This window comes from Theropithecus gelada, chromosome 17 (assembly GCF_003255815.1).
Source record: "Theropithecus gelada isolate Dixy chromosome 17, Tgel_1.0, whole genome shotgun sequence".
NCBI classification, from domain to species: domain Eukaryota; kingdom Metazoa; phylum Chordata; class Mammalia; order Primates; family Cercopithecidae; genus Theropithecus; species Theropithecus gelada.
Window position 1 is genome coordinate 41,407,769 of NC_037685.1, and position 19,315 is coordinate 41,427,083.

Here is a 19,315-nt window from a genome sequence, read left to right on the forward strand (position 1 = left end):
GACACAGTCATGAAAGCAGTGAGGCATAAAGAAAATACATTCAGTTTGCTAATAGACTTCTTGTTTTTCTGTCTTGCTGTGCATTCTCTCTCAATCTCTTTGCCAGCTCCCCTTTACCATCCAAGTTTTCACTATTGGTGTCATTCAAAGTTCTGTGTATCGTTTCTTGTCTTCTCACCTAAAATACTTGGTGATCTCATAAACCCCTGTAGCTTCAATACCAGCTCAATGTAATCACCCCAAAGCCGTGCCCCCAACCTAGGCCCCTCTTCTAAGCTTCTGACAGAGATAACACCCAACTGCCTTCTGAAAAGCTTTACCACAATGTCCTAAGCTGAAAGCATTATCTTCTCCACGGAAGTACCTCGTCAGGTGCCTCCTGGAACAATCATGCTGTAATTCAAGCTTCCTTTTCACACCTCCAGTCCTCTCAAATTGAATCAGTCCCCAGTACTCCCACACTCTGCTTTCTTGCACAGTAGATGGATCGCTTCAATCCATCCTCACTTCCTGGACCTCGCTACCTCCCACTTAAGACTACTGATTGCAACAGTCTCTTCATTCACTCTTCCCATCCTACACTCTCGACCCCTCAAATCTATCCTCCACCCGGCAGCGTGTTTTTCCAAACTGTATTAGTCTCCTATTTAAAATCCTTCTGTGGCTTCCACTTCCACCATCAGGCTCTTCTAAGTTCATTTTGATAGTTAGGGGAAGCCTACTTTGACTTCATTCTCATTTCCTCTCTAGGTTCCCTTCTAGTAGCTTCCCACCGTGAGACTACATTCACCATGTCTGGTGTATACACTTTTTGAAAGAAAAATAAATCTCAGGACCCCAAAATCACTAAGCCAAAGGGAAATGTCAGGCTGGGAACTTGCTCAGGCAAAGCTGCCTCCCATTTTATTCCTAAATAACTACAAAGATTAAAAAAGCTACATACCTCCCTCACAATTTTCCCACAAGGAAATTCCTTTTGGGACTCAAGATCTTTACCTTAAAAGAGTTCTGTTGATTTCACCCTGGCAATGTAAATTGATAGCTTACCTTCACAGGTGCGGGACAAAGGACAGAACTCAAAGTCATCCGTCTGCTCATCTAAGGCAAATGCGTATCTGACTGCTTCTTCTCACCTACTGTTTATATAAAAATGTAGATTCACTGCGTCAGACTAAGACAAAAGTGACTCTTCCTCTACCCCCTCTCTCACATGTAAATTCTGTATTCAGTGAAAGGCTGATCAAAGACTCAAAAGAATGCCACTGTTTGTCTCTTACCAATCTACGACCTGAAAGCCTCCTACCCACTGCAAGTTGTCTCGCCTTTCCAGACCAAACCAATCTACATCTTACACATATTGATTGATGTCTTGTGTCTCCCTAAAAGACAAAACCCAAGCTGTATCCCAGCCACATTGGGCACATGTCATCATCTTGAAGCCCATAAAGAATTTCCTTGTAGGCAAATTGTAGCTTTTTTATCTCCTGAGGCTGTGTCATGGGTGTGTCTTTAACCTTGGCAAAATAAATTGATTGAGTCCTATCTCAGATACTTTCGATTCACAACTTCATCAATACTGTTGAAAGAATCATTTGCACTTCCCTTTATAGAATGTGTTAAATACACACCTCTGTGCTTATTCTCTCTTTAGAGAGAAAGTATTTTCCTTCCTATTTATTTGGTAAAATCTGTTCAGCCCTCAAGACCTAGCTTGAGTTACGTTATTTGTAAAAACCTCCTTGACCTCCCCTAACATCTCAGCTGCAGCTCGTCATATCCTTCTTTGCGCAATCAAGACCCATATTGTTACATATTTTGTAGCCCATTTCACACTGTCATCAAACTATTTGCCTTTGTGACAGCCTTGAGGGAAAAAGGTATCTTTTTCACCTCTGTATTTTTGTATCTAATACCTATTACTTAAAAGATACCCAATGAATGTTCGTTGAGTGAGGGATGAATGATGGCAGTAGCAAAATGCTGTAACAATAATGGAATAATAGACTGACATGTTTTCTAACACAGATTCCAATAAAGCATGGGCTTACATAGATCATGACGAAAAACAAATGTATTAGGCTTTGTAAGTCACATCAACTACTGTTCAATGAAATTTGCACAACCATTATATTTCACAGGTATCCCTGCACGTCGCATAGACGTCCATCTAAAGTTGCCCAGATGCTGGTGACACATTCCAAAGAATGAGTCAGTGAGATATGTCCAGACTAACAAGGTGTTGCTGTATTACTGAGGCCTCCTCCAGATGGCGATTCCTGGAAAGTTAAGTATGTGGTGCTGGCTGGAAGTTTGCAGCTTTGACACACGGGAATGTTTGCCTTAGGACAGTCTAAACTCCCCATCTCGTATGTCACAAGGTGTGTGAAATTGTTACTCCAAATAACACAATCTACCCCTCCCATGAATTCATACAAGCATGAAGTATTCTGTAGAAGGAACAGAATTTTGAGTAACTCTACTCAAATTGTTAAAAAATTACAACTTGAGTCTCTACCATAGTTTGTATCTTCATACTCTGAAAACCTTGTGCAGAATATTTTGAACATAATGTATGTGAATATATTTAAAATAATTCTTCCTTGGATTAATTTTTCTAAAAATTACAGAAACTACTCATATCAATTCAACAAAATAATGCAATTATAGATTATCTTAGGACTAATTCAAGCCTAAGACTTTTTTCCATCTCAGGTAACAACCTATGCTATTAAAATCTCATGTGACTTTGCACAGAGAGAGTAGCAGTTGAGTTAGCACAATGTCCTCGTCTCTCCCAGACATCAATTTAATTGCCATTTAGAAGTCACTTGCTCACGATTATTATTTTTAGAACTTTTCACAAAATAGTTTCACTACTAATGTTAGGTCATAACAGATTTTTAAGTGGAGAATTGGAGAAAAAGAAAGAGATGAACATTTTAACAAAGGTCAAAGAAAGGAGACTTAAATGATTACTTGCTGATAAGCACTTAAAACATCTCAGTTGAATGTAAAGCCAGACCCAGAAAACATCACTTCTTCCTTAATAGAATTCTTTGCTCCTTACTAACAGCAAAACTTTTTAAAACCCAACCATTCAACTTTACACAACACTGAAGAGTTCTTTGCAAGATAAGGATAACTCTGAAGCAATTAGACATAAATCTAGAGCTTCAGGTGTGAAACATTTGTAATTGCTTTAAAAATATAGGATTCAGAAAGTTAATGCCTACCTCTTGACTGACAAAATATAGTGAAGGTTCATAAGTCAATCAACCACATAGAGTACATTAAGGTTCCCCACCAAAAAGTTATATGTTATCTAAAATCTGTCATTATTATTAATGAAAAACCTTGAAAATTTGCTAGATAAGGATCTGATGGTCTAAGAGGCAGGAATGCACCAATGCCTGAGGGCAAGATTATGCCTCTCTACCCTCAATGTCCAAGTCCCATTGTTTACTGTCCCATTGAATCACACAACTGGGACACAACCTAATTTCCAATAGTAGGGCATTGGTTACATAAATTATTTGATTACTTTTAATGGCATTATTATTTATACTACATAGATTTATATTCTGGAATACCCAGCAGCTATTTTTAAAATGAGCTAATTCCCAATATACTGACATGGACTTCTGAGACTGGAAGATAATTTTAATTTATTAAGTAAAAGCAAAATGCCAGAACAACATGTAAAGTATGATTTTAATCTATAAAATGCATATATATATCATATATATATATACAGACACACACAGAGATATTCATATCTGATACTTCTTAAATATCTGGAAAGTTCCATTTCACACTGCTAAAAGAGACTATCGCTAGGAAGTGGCGGAGGAGCAGGGCCCAGTGTACATTCTAAATCATAAAACCTGAGCTGTTTGATTCTAACACAGGCTACTTCCATTATAATGTTTTTTGTTTTTTTTTTTAATGAAAGCATCTGAGCTCTTAATCATGGTAAACTCCTCACATTCCATCAGGGACACCAGGTTGCACATCTCGAGGCTGTAGGATGTACATCATATATCTTACGTCTCTTATGGTCCTTCATGGTACAGTGTACCATGCAAGATCTCCTCCAGGAGGAAGGAACCACACCTGCATGCACACTCTAGAGCTTCCTGAAGTGGGGCCCAGAGGTCTCCTCTGCGAGAGTGTATGAGGACACTGACAATATATCCGTCAGGATACATAGAAGTTCTACCAGTAGCAGTAGCCAAAGTTCAGAAATAATATTAAATATTTTAATTTAATTCTGGAGTTCTTATTCTCTGTTAAAAGGCAACTCAATGTAGCTGTTAAAACAGTATGTTCTGCAGTCAGACTGCCTAAATTTGAATCCTGAATCCACCAGCTATTAGCTAGGGGACTTTGAGCAAATTAAGTAATTTCTCTGTGTTTCCTTCCACAGCCTACAAAATGTGGACAGTAATAATAGGGACATTGTGGGGTTTCAATGAGTTAGTATAGAAGAAGTGTTTAGAATGGTGCCTGGACGATCATGTGTTCAATAAATGTCACTCTTTGCTAGTGTTCTTGTCTGGTGGGCAAGGTGTTATCACTGAAAATGGGTTCACTGATTATACTCGCTTTACAAATGTCTCAGAATAGCCACATTCACAGAGAAATACACACAATAGCCCTCAAGGTCTAGCTTACCGTCCTCTAGAGCAAAATGTACATATCTGTAGATATACAGGAATTATACCAGCAGTTACACACCAAACAATCGTATGGGCAGAGATATCAGAAGGGAAAGATTTTTCACCAAAAGCAATCCAATTATTTCTATTTCAACCAGAGTCATTTCCAATTTGACCTCACATCAGGAAAATATTATTTTTAACGGGCAAAATCTTGAACTTGATATTTAAAAATCTTGAACTTTATATTAAAAGTATTTACCTTTGACAATTATCAGAGAACACAATTTTTTAAACCTTTGGTGTCCTGTAAATAATGATTGCATATAAACAGTTGAAATGTGAATCATTAACAAAAATGTGTTTCATGTATATATTTTCAGGAATACATTAATTATATGAAACAAGTAATTTATCATCACTGTCTGTGACCTTCACTGAGGGCCATTTTTAATTAGTGTTTGTACTTAGTAGACATTGACACCACCACAGTTATAACGATTTTATATTCCAATACATCCCAGTGAATTTATGAGGTTCCCTAACTTACAGGCTTGTAACTACATACTGTCTTGCTAGGGGGATTGAAAACAGTTTGGTTCCAATAAACTAGCAAAGGTCAAGAGTGCAGTGAAGACTGCACAAGCTGTTAAGGCCCAGTTCACTTTATGATTTGAGGTCATCAGTTAATCTACAAGTAGTATCGTGTATGTGTGTGTGTGTGTGTCTGTGTGTGTGTATTCTGACCTGTCCTCCACCTGAAAACACAATATACTGTGTATTTGTTTTTACTTCTCTAACACAAAACCATTCTCTGCATGGACCACAAAATACATTTCTTACCAAAAATTAAAAATAATGAAGATATTGAAAAGGATGCAGACAATAAAATTTTCTTTTTCAAATGTTTTAAATGATCATCTGAGATTAACTCTATAATGAATGGAGTTAAACCCTAGAAAAATCTTCATTAGTCAGATTCTGATAAGATTTATAATCATCTGATACATGTCAGCTGCAAGGAAAATGTGCATCACCACTATTCACAATAGCCAAGACATGGAGTCTACCCAAATGTCCATCAATGATAAACCGGATAAAGAAAGTGTGGTACATATATACCATGGAATAGTATGCAGCCATAGAAAGGAATGAGATCATGTCCTTTGCAGGAACATGGATGGAGCTGGAAGCCATTATCCTCAGCAAACTAACGCAGAAACAGAAAACCAAACACTGCATGTTCTCACTTATAAGTGGGAGCTGAACAATGAGAACACATTGGCACAGGGAAGGGAACAACACACACTGGGACCTGTCAGTGGGGGTCGGGGGAAGGAGATCATTGAGATAAATAGGTAATGCATCCTAGGCTTAATACTTAGGTGATGGGTTGATAGACACAGCAAACCACCATGGCACACGTTTACCTATGTAATAAACCTGCACATCCTGCACATGTATCCCAGAACTTAAAATTACATTAAATTAAAAAGAATATGTGCTTCACATACTACAAACAAGCAGATACACTATTGTTGCACCTTAATATTTCTTTCCATATTATAATTTTTAGTATATAAATTTCCGGCTACATTTTGATGATTTAATCAAAATACCATGGAAATCTGAATTCCTACACATCTTGCTAGTTTTCACTTTTGCATTTCTTTCTGTGTGACACCAGCTAAAAGGCAGCTCTTCCACCATTCGGTTGTCCTAAGGAAAAATAATATGATGAATTTGAAAACTGGTAACAGTACATCTGAAAATGTACATGTACAGTGGTTTAGTTAAAGTTACAAACTGCTGTTCCAAATTAAAACTTCTTTTTTAGCCCTTCAGATCTCAGTGGAATTCTCTTATTAAGTGAAAATCTGCATTAAGTAGAGTAAGAAAAAGATAATTCACTTCCTTTATATGTTAACTTTCTGAAAATCTCAACATGATTCCATTGGAAAACTACTATAGTGGTTTAGAAGAGAAATCAACCAAAATCAACTTTATGTTTTAAAAAAAATATAAAAAGTCCAAGGGGAAAATAATTTGCTGTGTTTACAATTTTTTTCCAAGCTCTAAAAATAACAGAAGTTATAGATATAGTTATAGTATATAGAATAACATAGAATGAGTAGACTGGATTTTGAATAAAAATATAATTTCAACCAAAAAAAATACAATGATGTATTTAAAACAAAGCTAGAGAGCTATAAATATCAGAAGTAGCTATAACACATAAAAATACAGATTCATTACTCATTTGCCCCTTCAGCCATTCTAACTTCACTTTTATTAAACAATAATTAATACTACTTAAAGTCACTATCTTGGCATACACACAAAAAGGATATGCTATGTGCAAAATCCTCATTTGAAGAAAGATCAAAGATCAAGATCATGCCTTTTGTCAACTTGTGGTGATTTTAAAACCATGGCACAACATACAATTTCCAGATGATCTTGTTGGGAACAGTCTACATATTTGAAAATTAGCCTACAAAATAATTAAATTACTTGCCCCAAAATGTGTGCTACTTACATCTGCTCAAAGGTAAATAAACCCAAGCATGTTGATCTAGATGGCAGCATCGTGATTGAAAATTTTCCCTGTCATGGATGAGGTAGAGCAGGTTAAAAAGAAATGACAGAGCTTGCCTGTTTCCATTAAAAATTAAAGAAATAATTTTGAGACAAATAAAATAGTATCTCATGTAGCACTAGTTACTTGGTAAAATGATTACCCTTAAGAGGTAGTAGAAGATGAAAACATAAACTCTCAATTAGAGTTTACATAAATCACAGGTAATACCTCCACAGTAAGTTGGGAAAAATTAGCGAGAAGAGTACAAACACCTTTTGAAGTCAATTTCAAGGAGGAAAATCATCAGACGGTCCAACTAACCATTCACACCTGTCTGAGAACACTTCTTCTTAGATGAACTTTTACCCTCAGTCAGAATACAATTCTTATATTCTCGTGTCTTAACCAAGTATACAGTTCCCACTGTATACTCCATTCTAAACGCTGGACAGTACACATACATGTGCGCACACACACACACACACACACACGAGCCACAAATTGCAAAGCAAAGAAGGCCATAAATTACAAAGCAAAGAAGGGATGAGATTGCTGTTTCATTTGAAGGTAATTCTAAAATATCTCCCAGTGAAATTATATCCTTGTCTAAATCGGAGAACTTTAAAAAACAGGAGTGTGTCTTAAGATCTCCAAATAGAAATTACTAAGCAAATAGTATCTCAGTGTCTTGATCGTAAATTAAAAAGTTATATAACACAGCAATATTAATTGATATGCTCTTTTTTGAGCATCTCATTTCAAGACAGATCATCAAATCAGAGCAGTTTCAAAGAAAAGCAAATGTCACCATCAACAGCATGTCAGAGGCTCAGCACTCTTCACCTGGACTTGTCTGTGGTCCAGGAGAGGAGGTGAGCCAAGAACAGGCAGAATATTATTCACCTGAAGGACATCCAGTTGGAAAAGACAGCATGGAGAAGAACAGAAGTTAACCTGGCATCAAAGCCTGATGCCCAAAATGTTGAAAGCATTCAGGTGCCAAAATGTCTTAGGAACTGGTGCCTGAGATGTAGACTGGCCATGGGGATTTTAGGCCTCAGACTCCAGCCACGCTGTGTATTGGTTGTGAATCTTCTTTTGTAGCACACCTACAGGCCAGTACTACAGGAATTTGTAACAGAATCCACTTCCAGAAATGCTGCTCCGTTTTCCCTGAGTGTTTCCTGCACTGTTTGCCACTCCCTCATTTGCCTTCCCTGTAAATGCTGTTGTTCTTCAGTTCCATGGTTTCAGCTATGAATTCATGTGGGATTTGTTTCCAAAATTTTATCTTTACCTTTGAACACTATTTTGAATTCTAAACCCTTAAAACAACTTTAGATTTCACATCTTCCAAACTGAACCCATTGGATGTCTTCCTTGTATTCGTTAGGTTACGATTTTAACTGACATAGCAGAGAACCTAATAGCATTTGCTTGAACAAAATAGGATTTTTTTTTTTTTTAATCTCTCAAATAACTGTGGACGTGAAAAGCAGTCCCAGGCTGACATGGTGGTTTCATGGTGTCAGTGGCCCAGTCTCCTTCAGTCTTCATTGTCTCTTGGTATCATGTCCTCTTCTCCATTTCCACAGCCACTGCCTTGGTTCAGGACTTCATCTTCTTATTTGAAGTATTGTCGTGCCCTTCTTTTTGGGGCCACTGCTGCTGGAAGTGTCCTCACTACTGCCAGACACTGATGTGATCTGTTTGTTCCAGAAGACTCTAAATTCATTGCCATGATAGTCCAGGCCCTTATAAATATGGCTTGGGTCAAACCGTTTCATCTCCATTTCTAGCCACTCCCTAACACTAGGTCACCCTTTTGCAAATACTTTACAAGCTTTCATTCCCTCATGATTTTGCTAGGACTGTACTTTCCTCCTCATCCCTATTTTATCTTTTTCTGGCTCATTATTATTCAAGCCTATGTCGAGTATTATCTCATTTACTAAATGTTATCTCCTCTATGGGCTCTTCTAACTTCTCTCCACCAAACTGAATTCAGTAAATGTTTAATCAGCATAATTCAAGGTAAGGAATAGAGATATTGAGATAAATAAAAGTGCTTCTGCTCTAAGAGGTTAAATATTTAGCAGAGGAGATGGAAACTTTTCTCATTATAATACCTTATCAACAGGATAAGTGCAATATGAACAGAATGATATGGGGAAGTTAATCTTGCCTGCAGGCAAAATCAGCTGTTTACCTCTATATATAATAGCACTTCGTTGACACAGCACAGATTTTATTCAATAAATCTGTGTCTCTCTTTCTTATAAAAATTATGAGTTTAGTGAGAACAGAACCCATGGTGCCCACACCACTATTTTATCCAATGCCAAAAGAAGAAAGAAAAAGGATTTTATTTTGATATTCATTTCTGAAGTCCATACAAGTATAGAAAAAAAACTCAAATTTTAAATAATGATTTTGCAGGGTAAAATTTTCAAAATCAGATTAAAAAAATACTGAATTATCTTTTTCTAATCATATTATGAAAGGAAAAAACTTACATGTTAATTAAATTCACATGGAAAAGGTTACTTTATTGAAGTGTTGAAAAAGAGAATGATTTACTTTCTATAGGAAAAAACTCATTAAAAATAGTGAGCATGTTAAGAATATTAAACCATTAAGGCATTAAAAACTGACTTGACTTTAATAATATTTCATTGCGGTAACAGGAAGTACAATAAAATTCATTGTTTTAAGAGAGATATACATCTGAAAGAAAAATATTTAAGTAACAAAGAAATCGAAATGTACAGTAATTTTGCACCAATCACAGTTAAAATTAACACACTCCAAAATTCAAATTGAATGGTTAATCGACTTAACATTTAGATCAGTTAATTGTGACCTCCAGTTATTAGAGTTGCTAATTTATTTATAGAGAAAACATACTCTCATTCACTGATTTAGAAAGAAAATATTCATTTGGGATGGCATTAATTTCCTCATTTTGCAAGGAAAAGAAAGTGATTCTGGGAGAGGTTGAGCAAGTTTTTGTATTTCACATGGTCAACTGGGAAATCAGAAATAGGACTCCAGCCTATTTGGATGAGATAAGAAGTGTTAAAAGAGCTTTGTAAACTGTAAAGTGCTCTAAAAATGTAGGTGTGGTACATGCTCAATTAGAACACTATGTGTTCCAGTACACTGCCACTGCATTCTGTTAGAAAAGGCTCTTTTCCCATAGCAGGATTCTGCCATTAAGATTAATGTTTATTATTATTATGCCACAAGGGGAAAAAAAGGCATTTCTTGAACCGGAGAAAATCTATTATTCTTTAATTCTCTAATGTGATGTCTCCATCATCTGCCTGTGACCGCTGTTGGGAGCTCTTTATTTGTCCTGTTGCCACTCTGAATAGTTTGATTGATTTCTTCTCTATCTGCTTCCACAAATGTACAGGCAAGATTCTTTACCTTCATGTCTAACATTAAACAGAGAGATATTTCCATTTTTCAGGGGAATGGAACTCAATGTCCTGCAGGATCCTGTCAAGTGTCTTTCAACGGATCTTTTCCTGAAGAAAGGTCTTGACTATTATTTTGTTGCATTTGAATATTTTAACCCCAAAACACACTTTCAGCTTCCTTGTTTGCACCTGAGATGGAGACAGAGCTAAGCTAACAATTTTAGATCATTTGGATACCCAGGTACGTGGTTGTGGATCTGAAGGAAATTGTGTTATTGCTACTTTTTTATTATAAGGAAGATGCTATAAGTGCCACTGGATTTTGCACTAAACTTTTTAAGTCAATTTCAATAGGACAAACGTGCACATGTGTATTAATGTGATGCAATGATTTCCTTAGTGAACACTCAAATGATCAAAAGCAGTTGTGCTGTAAAATATGTTTCTGGGCACCATGCTTGAGGTTTAAGGCAACCAGGATGCTTTAGCATGACACTACTTTCATGCCAATTTGTTTTCATGGTTTCGAAATTCGTATAACAAGCCACAAACTCATAGTGGACTCAATTCAGCCTTAGAAGGTTGCTCACATATTCACAGTAACTCCAACAGTAGTGGGGTTCTTCTAGAGACTGAGTTTGTTCAGGCAGTTTCAAATTCCAGCCCTCCCACTTTAGCTCTTCACTATTTCATGCTTAAGAATATTTCCTATTTACTACGCTTGAGAAAAAAGGAATTATGGCACTCGAAGGACTTCTCAATAGACATTTCTATATATTGCCAAGTAAACCCAACAATACTTATGAAGTGTAAACAGATCTGACTTTAGATTATAAAATGGCAGAGACACCTTGATGACAAAGTCGAAGCGAGTTTTCAACAGAAGGCATCCACCCTTCACTGGCACCATCCACAGCACCACAGCCAGTGGTCAGAAACCACTGTCTCTCTGAACTTCTCCATTCAGTTCCTCTGCAGTTGAGCATCAGCATGCAACAGAGCACAAGAACAACTGTCTATGGGAGAAATATCCAAAAAACTGGAAAGCACATGCACATGGGCAAGCTGCGAAACTGTTGCTTAGTCATAACATCCATGTGGCCTAAACTGTTCAGTCCGACCTGTTTTCCTGAGTGGGATGCAGAGTTAGCCCAGCCCCAAGTAAGATTTTTCCCTTAAAAATTTACCTAACTTCCAACACTCTTGCTCTTTTCTGTCCCGCAATCAGGACTCTCGACACAACTAGGTCTCTCCATTGTGGGAATGTACTTTTCCATGATCTAATGATTCAGCAGGACCATCCCTCTCATTTCATCATCCTTCTGGTCCCTTGAGCCAGGCAGTCACTAGGGAGAAACAAAGTTCTTAAGCTCTATCGAGTCACAGCCCCTTTGAGAATCTCAAAGTCTGGGTCCTCTAACCGGGAAAATCCACGGACACACACAGCCTATGCATGACAGGATAGTACAGCATGGATCCTAGAGGGCCACGCCCAGACCCCCAGTTGAGGAATCCATGGAAATGGAAAGATCTGAAGTCAAAACCCCCAGATTCCAATTTTGGCTTTATCCTCGACTAACTATGAAACCTTAAAAAAATCAATTAAAATTCTTTGAGCCAGTTTCTTCATTTACAAAACGGTGGCAGTAATTCCTGCTGCAGCCACCTCTCTGGATTCTACTCATAAAAATTATTATGTATATCAAAAGTTTGTAATTATATTTCCCCATGCTTGTTAAAGTATGACTTTTCATTAGAAACTTTTGCATTATCTTTGATTCTTTGTTTTGCTTTGTCCACTAAAATCTGTTAGATGTTCCTTCAGGGAATCTCTCATCAGTTCTCACTGTCTGACTCACCTTGCTAAGGTCTCCGTGTCTGAATTTCAGTCTCCACTTCCTTGGGGATCTCCTACTTCCAACCTGTTTATGTATATATGTGTGTGTGTGTGTGTGTGTGTGTGTGTGTGTGTGTGTGTAATTATAATTACAGTTAACAGTTTTTTATATATAGTTATATGTGGAAATGTATATGTGTCTATATTTTTGTATATGTAGACCTACAAAATCCGTATATGTGAATATAATATATGGTCACTATTACCCTGACTTGGCTATATTTCTAGGAGACAGCCATATTTCCAACAATAATATGTTGTTTGATCTAAACAATGTTCTCTCCACTGTCATTTGCCCAACTGTCAAAAAGTAAGCTAAGATAGAAAGTTCAGAGTGTATATATGGGAAGTGTTTGTTAATGGGGGTAGGGGCAAATGGGCATCAATGGTTATTGAAAAGGTTTTCATTAAGAAAATTTTATCTCACCCAACACAAGGTTATTAAAACAGCGATATTAAGAGAATGTTAAATCAAATAGAAATTGTATCCTGCTGCCTTTCACTGGAGTTTGTAGACTACTGACTCGTACCCAGTCTTCCCCTCCTGGTACCCTGGGAAACACAAGATTCCCCAGCTTAAAGATGATCTCAGAAAGACTGCACAACATTAAAGAGTAAATCATGTGTGATTGAAAAACTTAAACGCACAGTATATTGTAACATGTTGTACCAGTACCAGTGGTCAAGATGCTGAATTATAATATTCCTTAAAACCATTATATTTGTAAACATAACCCGTTCTTTGATGAATAATCTAAGACTACTCACATGAAATGCTGAGGCATGGTATTCAGGACATAATGAAGCCTGCGACCTGCACGTGGACGTGGTGTTCACATGGTGGCTTCCTGTCCTGCACTGCGGGAGCCCCTCTTTACACAATTATTCTCTCCTACCTCAGCAGCAAGCACTGACTGAAACACTGACAATACTCTCCTTGCAAAAAAAGCAACGAGTTACTTCTAGATTCTGTCTTCCTCCTGACAGTAAACTCTTAATAAAAATGTACTTGGCTTATTCTTTCTCAAAACTTCACGATGTAATTTAAACTATAAAATAATCTCAAGCAGGTAATATCTCAAAACAGAAAAATACACATTTGATGGAAAGTAAATTTCAAAAATTCTCCCTTCTGAAATAGATCAGAGTATATCATTTTTTAGTGTAGACCTTCACACAGAGCTTGCCTAGAACTACAAGATTAAAGTAAATAATAAGATGTATTCAGCTAAAATTTAATAACATTGTGTGGCAATTACTTTCTCATTTAGCTCTTAAAAACTCATCGTTAAAAGTAGGAATTGTCTCAGAGTTGCGGGAAAAACACAAAGAAATAATCCAAAAAGGTTTATATTGTTATCTATTGCCACATAATAAATTACCCCAAAACTTAGCTTCTTAAAATGGCAGTAAGCATTTATCACCTCACACAATGTCTGTGGGTCAAGAATTATTTGGGAGCAGCTTAGTTGAGTGGTTCTAGCCCAGGGTCTCTCATGAGTTTGCTGTCAAGATGTTGGCCTAGGCTCAACCATCTGAAGGCTGACCTGGGTTGACTCACCCACTTTCGAGATGGCCCACTCTCATGGATGGCAAGTTGGTCCTGGGTGTTGGCAGAAGATCTCAGTTCCTTGCCACATCGGGGCTCCCTGGGGCTGCTCTAGCGTCCCCACCTGATGGCAGCTGGCTTTCCCCAGAGCAAGGGATCCAACAGAGAGCACTGACACATGAAAACACCACTGTCTTTTATGACCTAGTCCCAGAAGTCACACTGTCTCTTCTGCAATACCACACTGGTCACACAGGTCAGCCCTATTCACTGACAGAGGGAACAACAAGGGCATGAATCCCAGGAGGCGAGGATGACAGGAGCCATCTTGAAGGCTGGCGACCACAGATCCATACCCAACTCCAAACCACGAAATTACTCAGAGTGTGTGTGGGCTGAGATGGAGTAGAGGGCAAAAAAACAGATTCTTTAGACTGAGAGACATCTAGTTTCAAGAACTAAGTCTACAGATCACCAAGGAAGTGATCAAGGAACATAATCTAACCTCTCTGAACTTCAGTCTTCTCATTTTTAAAATGGGGGTGACAGTGCCGTGGCAGACCCAGTTGGGGTCACTGCTATCCCTCTTCTCCCTTGCGATTCCCAACCTGCCCACTGTGCGGTGAGTCCATGTGACTAGACCCCGGACAATGGGCTAAGAGGGAAGAGGATGTGCGTAAGTCCCAGGCTGAGGCCTTAAGAACCCATGCAGTCTTCTCCTGTCACTTTTCCCTGCGGCAACAAGCAAGGAGTCCTCATTCCAGGCAGTGACCGCATCATGGTGCTACTTCCCTTCCCTTGGCCTCGAATGCCAAGAAACCACAGGAGGAACTGGCTTGGGAAGTCCCCTGGCATCAAAGTCAACTTTGTGTGAGTGAAAAATAAACCTTTATATTATTAAGCCACTGAAATTTTGGGTCTATTTGTTACCAAAGTATAATCTAGCCTATTTTAATTCATGTTCATAAAATGATACTTATTTTGATAATTAAATGAGAAAATACATCTTAACTTCCTACACAGTACCTACATGATAGGGTTTTAATAGGTCAGTTTCTGTTCACCTTCTCTGAGGAGCTTGTTTTCTCATTAGCAAAAAAATGGAAATAATTATTCAACTCACAGAATTGCTTTCAAAATTAAAGGGAATAAAATACATTAAAAATCTTAACAGACAGTAAGCAGTTAACAAATATTTAAGTTTCTTCTCCTTCTTTCCCTGGAATTATGACTACAGGGGGTTCAGAAGGTCTTTTTCCCCTCATCGGACCTTCTCCTCCTCTATATTCAAAGCTTCCAAGTCCCTGGGAAGCTAACATACTGAGTTTATTTGATAATTCCTGTGAAAATATCATGTTGCCTACTTAAGACATTAAATGCAGCTGTATGACGGAAATGATAATAACTTAATTAAAAAGATTTACCAATCCTGACAATAATGCCATGATTTCATTTCAGAATTACTCTAGTCATTATTTTCTTACATACAAAGAAAATGCAATTCCCCTTCTTCTGTAATGTTGATATTAAAGGCCCATAAATGTCACCTTATTCTATCAGGGCTTTTGTTCCACCAAAAGAACTATGTAAGATGTGTCCTGAATTGTGTCATCTCTAAATTTAATAGCATATAAAGCTGAAGTATAATGGATCCTTTGGACCTAAATAAACATGAATGAGAATTTTTTTTAAAGCAAATCCAGCCATCCTGTGCCAAGTCATTATACTGTTTCATAGGACTTGCTCCAGAGAGATTTCATCATGAGTATATTATAAGCTCTCAGTCAACAGATTAGTACAACTTGTCTACTTCCTCATTGAAAAACTAATCATGTGTGCTTTTTCCATGCAAAACTGGAATCGTTGGCCCAGTTACATGCCTAAATCACAGCCTAACACTACAACACTGGCTGATGTCCATGGAATGTGGTTTTTCAGCCACATGGAAGCTCCTGACACTTTTTGGTGTTCTGTAACTTTCCTTCACTGAAGGGCTCCCAGCAATGACCAACATGCCCACTGCAGCACAGAAAAAGTGGAAAGTAAGACAATAAATTGCCCAGATCCATTCTGCTTTCCTCTGTGGTAGCCAAAGATATGGGGGAATGACATGCGCGGTGGGAATACAGGTGTGGTGTCTCAAACTAATTGCCATGTGACAGACCAGCTTTGCTTCCTGTGTGTTCCTTGTGCTGTGCAATCAATGTCTGTGTGATGCTGAGTCATGGTGACACAGGATCTGGCTGCAGACATTATCCAAAGGGATGTTACAATGTCGCACTTTCTCCCTACCCTAGGGCCACCTGGCTCCTTACCTGTTCAAGGTTATTCATTGCCGCCTTAGAGTCTGGGTGTGTTTAAAGATCTCATACAACACCTCAACAACTGGTGCGCCTCCCTTAATACACCCATGTAAAACTCAACCCACAAATAGCATTTTTTTAGTATAAAAATATATATAAACAGAGAAATAATGCATAGGAATATATAATTTATATTACCTTTAAATAGTACATTGTGTTGTATATAAAGTGATACATTTCTTGGAACAAGAAAGTCCTTCCATATAAAGCATCACTGCTTGTTGCTTCTTTGTTGCAGGTTTTATGATTTTAACACTGAGCGACAAAGGTAAAACTATGAATTCAAAGTCCACATTTGGTCTATCTCAGACTTATCCAGCATTGAATTCTTTACCTTTGAAACGGAAAAGAATTTTTTTTTTTTTTTTTTTTTTTTTGAGACAAGGTCTTGCTTTGTTGCCTAAGCTGGAGTGCAGTGCTGCAACCTCACTGCATCCTCAACCGCCCAGGCTCAAGTAATGCTCCCACCTCAGCCTCCGCAGGAGCTAGAATGACAGACATATGCCACCATGCCCAGCTAATTTTTTAAATTTTTTGTAGAGACAGGGTCTCACTACGTTGCTAAGGCTGCTCTTGAACTCCTGGCCTCAAGTGATCTCCTGCCTTGGCCTCCCAAAGTGCTGGGATTACAATTGTGAGCCACTATGCCTGGCACCAAAGAATAATTATATTGACACATTAAAAAATGAAAAGAACTATACATTATTATATTTTTTAAAAATTTTTAATGATTATGGGTACCTAATAGATACATATATATATTTATGGGGTACACGTGATATTTTGATACAAACATTTTTGTTTGTTTGTTACGAAATGGAGTCTATGTTGCCAGGTTGGTCTTGATCCTCCCACCTCAGCCTCCTGAGTAGCTGGGATTATAGGCATACACCACCACACCTGGCCATGATTATATTTTAAAGTAAACGATAACAATCACAGAGCAGAAGTTATCAAAGACAAAGGTTAATTTTGATAAAATCATTATGTATCAGACAACTGGATTATTTTATTTAACTAAGTGGGATAAAAATGGGTTTGCCAATGTGCATCCTGTTATTCTTGTAATACTGACTAGATTTGTCAAAATAATAATGAAGTACAGACATACAAATACACCCATCTTAAACATTTTGTGTTTCTGGTTTAAATTGAACAAGACTGTATTCACTATTGTTTGTTAGGAGAGAGATCCTTCCTCTAATGACCTTAAGGCCTTAGGGAAATAACACACACCTACATGAACTATCCCTATTTTTTATCCTCATACCTTCTTCCTCATACCAAACAATAAAAACAAAAATAAACCAACAACAGAAAAAGTGTTCAAATCCTAATAATTCTAACTTAGAAATGTCTCACATTCAAGATCTCTCCACTTCTAGTGCAACTACACTATTCCTTTTGTCCTCATGTATCCCGTGAACTACTGCAACAATTTCTGGTCGCGTGTTATTTCAAATTCCAGATATATTCCTGAAACAAACAATTAGGTCTTACTGACTTAAGGCCTCAGTCTTATTTAAAACTCTGTTGACTATACAATAAAAACAGAATTTATAACCTGATACAAAATGTTCTTCATGGGCTCCTCTTCCCTGTCTTTAAATCAAATCGCCAACTCTTTACATTCTACCCTGTTTCCAGGGTGCCCCTCCCCATGCCGTCTTCTCACTAGTTCCAAGTTACAGCAGGTTATTTCACAGGCTGGGGTATTGGGTTTGAGGGGTTTTTTTTTATTATTATTCTTTTTTACTCATTATCTCTCTCTCTCCTTCTCTGCCTAAAATAGCCTCATTTGCTTCTTAGTCCTAGAAAATCCAGTCTAAATGTCCCTTCTCCAGTGAAGCCTCCATCAGACTACTTTTTCTGGATCTTAGAAGCAATTCATTTCATTGTTATAGCTCTTGTCACGTTGCATTATAATGTCAATATTGTATCTGTTTCCAGAGCTGTATGATGAGCTCCACATGGACAGAGATTTGCTCTTATTTTTATACCCTTAGCACTCAGCACAATTCCTGGCACATAGAAGATGCTTACTTAATATGAATAAATGAATAACAGAGTAAATGCTTTACAAGTTTACAGAAGGGAGAATTCAGTGTGTTATGGAGTAATTAGGAATTGCTACACTAATATGTAAAATATATATAAATAAAATGATTGTACATGTCTTAAACAAAGAATGATCACACTTCGACCCTTTTTAATTTCAGACTTTCTTTTAAAAGGATATACTTACACTATCATACATTCTCTTTAATATGCCTTAAGTATGTAGTTGGAAGATGCTGAGGTTCAAGATTCCCTTAAGTTCTTGGGATTAGATAAGTAGGAAGATGTTCTTCTATGTGGATCATCATTGTCTACTTTTATTTATTGATATTAATTTGTAACAATTATATTTGTAGTATTTTAACCAATGAAGACATTTTAATGCTATAATTTAGCCTTTTCACTTACTAAGAAGTATTCCTCTCTACTTCATTCAAAAATAGTAATATATTACTTTAGGATAAAACCTGCCCAACATCTAACCCCAAAAAGCATGTAGGTAGGGGTTGTCAGATTCAGAAAAACTAAGAAACCTACAGGATGCTCAGTTAAATTTTAATTTCAAGTAAATAATGAATAAATATAAAAGTCCCATGCAGCCTTTGAGGCATATTTATACTAACAGAAATCTAGTTCTTCATCTGAAATTCCAATTTAAATGGCTGTCCTTTATCTGGCAACTCTACAAAGTAACAGACAAGAAGACTAGCAATGAAGACCTGCCAGGAAAGTCTTGGTTGATGTATGCTACTAGAAAGGCTAACGTTCCTGGTTCCCCAGAGAA

General features: G+C 37.3%; 1 protein-coding gene across 12 annotated transcripts in view; it reads right to left on the bottom strand.

Moving 5' to 3' along the window:
• The window catches only part of FGF14 (fibroblast growth factor 14), a 683,901-nt gene that overhangs the window by 636,896 nt on the left and 27,690 nt on the right, over positions 1–19,315 (bottom strand). For 2 of the 12 annotated variants that reach the window (XM_025364155.1, XM_025364159.1), the window contains one exon: positions 13,330–13,497. The exons of the other annotated variants lie outside the window; for them this stretch is intronic. The gene's annotated coding sequence lies outside the window, so the exon portion shown is untranslated. The remainder of the gene's footprint in view (positions 1–13,329; positions 13,498–19,315) is intronic. 12 annotated transcript variants of the gene reach the window in all.